Source organism: Chinchilla lanigera, unplaced genomic scaffold (genome assembly GCF_000276665.1).
Source record: "Chinchilla lanigera isolate Chin_1 unplaced genomic scaffold, ChiLan1.0 scaffold00015, whole genome shotgun sequence".
Lineage (NCBI taxonomy): Eukaryota > Metazoa > Chordata > Mammalia > Rodentia > Chinchillidae > Chinchilla > Chinchilla lanigera.
The window spans coordinates 25,175,874-25,181,145 of record NW_004955416.1 but is presented as its reverse complement, the minus strand read 5'-3'; the positions used below and the strand labels follow the sequence as shown (position 1 = coordinate 25,181,145).

Genomic DNA, 5,272 nt, shown 5'->3' with positions numbered 1-5,272 from the left:
TGACACAATGTATCAACCATAACACTCCACCGCTTGTCAACTTGGCAACCAGACACATTTCTTTAAACCAGTTTCCAGATACAAAGACATGCTTATAATTACACCTAACACGTTATAACTATCCTATGTACAAATGTAAACGCATTAATTCCCTTACCAAAATAGAAGGTAAGTTTTCCTTGGGTGATGGTTATTCGTATCATTTCACAACTTGAACAGTATAACAAAGTTTAACAATCCTTAAGGACCAGTAGTAAGTCTATAAACATTATATTACATTAGAACCATATTAGGGGAGAAATAGTACAATTACAATCCTTTTTTCTGTAGCTGATCATGGGGTTGTAGCTGGTGTTTAGAACTACCTTCTTCCACTACCCATTCTGTGTTCCCTTGGCTTTCAGCAAGCACCTCAGCAGGTCTTGGTTCTTTCCCTGGTGGAGTGAACCATACCTTCATTCCTGAAGGCTCTGGGCCATTTCTCATTGTGCCTATATTAGGTTGTTATAGTTTCTCACTGATTTTAATAACAGGGCATGGTAATACTAAGAGGCACCCTAAAGGATCTCCTGCACGCCATATATATTCTTTTTTTCCTCTATTGTGGAGTAGTAGTCCAATTTCCCCTTGATAATCTGGGTCAATTACCCCTGACAACACTGTGACTCCTTTTTCAGCTTGTTTTCTCAGAGGCAAGAGGAGACCAAAGTGACCAGGGGAGAATCTTAGCTTCCAGTTTAACGGTATCATTGTTGTGCTTCCTGCTGCAAGCCTCCCCACCCAGAACTAAGATGTCTAAGTCAGCAGAACATAAGGTTGGGAAGACAGGAAGCAGAAATTTTGCTAATGAGTCACTAGGAATAATAGTGAATGGTACCATCCCTACTTCCACCCCTTGATTCCTGGACCCATGAATCCTGGCTATGGGAGACACAGTGCCATATAGTGGGCGCTGATTCAAAGCATACACAGCCTGTTGAAAAACCTTACCCCAGCCCTGCAAACTACTGCCACCTAGCTGGCACCTTAACTGTGTCTTCAAAAGACCATTCCACATTTCTATCAATCCAGTCACTTCTGGGTGGTAAGGAACATGACAAGACCAGTGAATACCATGAGCATGAGCCCATTGCTTTACTTCTTTGGCTTCAAAATGTGTTCCTTGGTCAAAGGCAATGCTATGTGGAATTCCATGACGGTGGATAAGGCACTCTGTAAGTTCACGGATGGTAGTTTTGGCAGAAGCAGTATGTGCAGCAAAGGCAAATCCATATCCACAATATGTGTCTATGCCAGTGAGGAGAAAACGCAATCCCCTCCAGGATGGAAGTGGTCCAATATAATCAACCTGCCGCCAGGTCGCAAGTTGATCACCACGGGGAATGGTGCCATACCGGGGACTCAGTGTTGGCCTCTGCTGCTGGCATGTCTGGCATTCAGCAGTGGCTGTAGCCAGATCAGCCTTGGTGAGTGGGAGTCCATGTTGCTGAGCCCATGCTAACCTCCATCCCTGCCACCATGGCCACTCTGTTCATGAGCCCATCCGGCAATGACAGGGGTGGCTGAAGAAGGAGGTTGGCCACTATCCACAGCCCGGGTCATCTTATCTACTCGATTATTAAAGTCCTCTTCTGCTGATGTCACCTTTTGATGAGCATTTATGTGGGAAACAAATATTTTTACATCCTCTGCCCACATGGAGAGGTCAACCCACATACCTCTTCCCCAAATATCTTTGTCACCAATTTTCCAGTTATGTTCTTTCCATGTTCCTGACCATCCAGCCAGACCATTCGCTATGGCCCATGAATCAATATATAGTCACATATCTGGCCAATTCTCCTACCAGGCAAAATGTACTGCCAAGTGCACTGCCTGAAGTTCTGCCCACTGGGATGATTTCCCTTCACTACTATCCTTCAGGGATGTCCCAGGGAGGGGCTGCAATGCTGCAGCTGTCCACTTGCAGGTGGTGCCTGTATAGCGCGCAGAGCCATCCGTAATCCAGGCCCTAGTCTTCTGGTCCTCTGACAGCTGATCATATGGCACACCCCACAAGGCCATAGGTGCATGCTGGGAAGCAGAAGGCAGTACATAGGCATAGGAGCCATAGGAATCTGGACAAGTTCCTCATGTAATTCACTGGTACCCTCTGGACCTGCTCTGGCTCGATCACGAATATACCACTTCCATTTAATGATAGACTGTTGCTGTGCATGTCCAACCTTATGACTCGGTGGATCGGATAATACCCAGGCCATAATAGGCAACTCAGGACTCATGGTGACCTGGTGTCCCATGGTCAAGCGTTCAGTTTCCACTAGGGCCCAGTAGCAGGCCAAGAGCTGTTTTTCAAAGGGAGAGTAGTTATCTTCAAATGATGGCAGAGCCTTGCTCCAAAATCCTAAAGGCCTCCACTGCAATTCACCTATGGAGGCCTGCCGGAGACTCCGAACAGCATCTCTTCCTGCCACTGAAATTTCAAGTACCATTCGATTGGCTGGATCATGTGGCCCCAGGAGCAGAGCAGCCTGCACAGCGGCCTGGACCTGCTGCAGAGCCTGTTCTTGGTCTGGGTCCCACTCAAAACTAGCAGCTTTCCGAGTCACTTGGTAAATGGGTCGGAGTAAGACACCTAAGTGAGGAATGTGCTGCCTCCAAAACCTAAAAAAGCCCCACTAGGTGCTGTGCCTCTTTTTTGGTTGTAGGGGAAGCCAGATGCAACAACTTATCTTTTACCTTAAAGGGATGTCTCTACATGCTCCATACCACTGGACTCCTAGAAACTTCACCAAAGTAGAAGGACCTTGAATTTTGTTGGATTTATTTCCCAGCCCATGGCTCTCAAATGCTGTACTAACAAATCCAGAGTAGCTGCTACTTCTTGCTCACTAGGCCCAATCAGCTTAACATCATCAATGTAATGGACCAATGTTATATCTAATGGAAGAGAAAAACAATCAAGATCCCTATGAACTAAGTTGTGACACAGGGCTGGAGAGTTAATATGCCCGTGAGGTAAGACAGTGAATGTATATTGCTGGCCTTTCTAGCTGAAAGCAAATTGTTTCTGATGGTCTTTATGGATAAGTATGGAGAAGAAGGCATTTGCCAAGTCAATAGCGGCATACCAAGTACCAGGAGATGTGTTAATTAGCTCAAGCAAGGAAACCATATCTGGTACTGCAGCTGCAATTGAAGTCACCACTTGATCCAGTTTACAGTAATCTACCATCATTCTTCAAGACCCATCTGTCTTTTGCACAGGCCAAATGGAAGAATTAAAAGGAGATGTGGTGGAGACCACCACCTCTACATCCTTCAACTCCTAGATGGTGGCAATAATCTCTGGAATCCCTTGAGGAATGCGATACTGCTTTTGGTTTACTATTTTACCAGGCAAAGGTAACTCTAAAGGATTCCATTTGGCCTTCCCAACCATAAGAGCCCTCACACTGCAGGTCAGAGAACCAATATGAGGATTCTGCCAAGTACTAAGCAAGTCTATCCCAATTATGCATTCTGAAACAGGAGAAATAATTACTGGACAGATTCGAGGACCTATTGGACCCACTGTGAGTCGGACCTTTGCTAAAACTCCATTAATCACCTGACCTGCATAGGCCCCCACTCGTACTGGAGGGCCACAATGATGTTTGGGATCCCCTGGAATCAGTGTTAGTTCAGAGCCAGTGTCCAGTGGTCCTCGAAATGTCTGAGGGTTGCCCTTTCCCCATTGTACAGTCACTCAAGCAAAAGGCCTCAAGTCCCTCTGAGGAAGAATGGGAGTAAGACTGACTGTACAAATTTTTAACTTATCAGGATCCTTCCCCAAGGGGACCTAACCGCCCCTTCATTCAAAGCATTCTGGGTCTGTAAACTGGCTCAAAGCTGGGAGCTGGTTGAGGGGCTGTGATTCCCTGTTACCATGATCTGAAGTAGGCTTCTGTTCATGTGCCCTTAAATTTTTTCAAGTATACAAATCTACTAAAACTTTTGTGGGCTTCCTATCTATTTCATTTTTGGGAACATCATGGCTAATCAGTCAATGCCATAATTCTGCACATGTCAGATTATTCTGGTCAGTGCTCTGCATCTGCTGTCTATAATGATAAGTACGGGGACCCTTTCTTTGGCGACTGAGTGCTGCCATCTGACCTTTGTCACTCTGGGATCCAATCAAGCTCACTGCCCTTAAATGTCCTAATTGAGTAACTGCAGCACTCGCTGTAAGGTGTGGCATACAGAGAAGAACAATGACAGGGCTCTTCAGGGATGCTGGTGCTCCCCTCACAAATCTGTTTCTCAGGGTGTTAGTGAAGGGTATATTTTCTGGATCATCCCAATATGGAGGATTAAGTTTAACTGGACAGATCCATTCCTGCATTGCCATTTCCCTAAGCCTCTGAATCCCTTCATCAATAGTAAACCATGCAACATCAGGCTTCTCTAACTCATTCACAGTGGGCCATCTCTTGATCCACACTTCTGCTAACCAGCCAAATAAACTATTAACACCTTTCTTTACTCCTAGAGCTGCAACATTAAATTCAGAATCTCTGCTTAATGGGCCCATATCAACAAATTCAGCCTGATCCAAGTGTATATTTTTTCTACCATTATCCCACACTCATAAAATCCATTCCCACACTTGCTCATTAGGCCCCTGCTTGTAAGAGTTAGAAAACTCAAGGAGTTCTTTGGGAGAATAGTGGATCTTCTCATGGATTACAATATGTACCTCACCCTTAGGAGCCTTCTGTGACTTGAGCCTGGTTATGGGCCTAGAGGCAAATATGGGTGGTGAGGGTGGGTCCTGAGGAGTGTCAGCATCATTTTGTGTCATCAGCACAGGATTAGTCTCTCCAGGCATAGTAGGAGATGTCAACAGCTCAGGGGGTGGAGATGGCAATGCCTCTCCCAGAGTGGGTGGGGAGATCTCTTCCTCTGGCAAAATAATCTCATCAGCATCTAGGAACTCAACATCCTCAGCTTCCTCAGGATCCTCCCACATGTCTCCATCCCAGTTTATGGGATCCCATTTCTTTCCAATTAATGCCCTCACTTTTGCTTCAGATACCCCTTGAGGCTCAACATTAAAATTACGTTGCAGTTCAGCCAATCTAATTATGAGGGACTGTGTCTGAGTTTCTGCAATCTCAGCTTTTTGATTAAAAGAAAGGAGATTTTCTTTCAGGACACACTTAGAAATTTTAAATTTCTTATCTGCATCTGGAGAAGGAAATTTGTAGCTTTGAGCTCCTTATTTTCC

At 45.3% G+C, this 5,272-nt stretch overlaps 1 pseudogene; it reads right to left on the bottom strand.

Moving 5' to 3' along the window:
* Positions 1–309: 309 nt before the first annotated feature.
* On the bottom strand, positions 310–4,576 carry LOC106148120 (annotated as a pseudogene).
* Between the last annotated feature and the right edge of the window lie 696 nt (positions 4,577–5,272).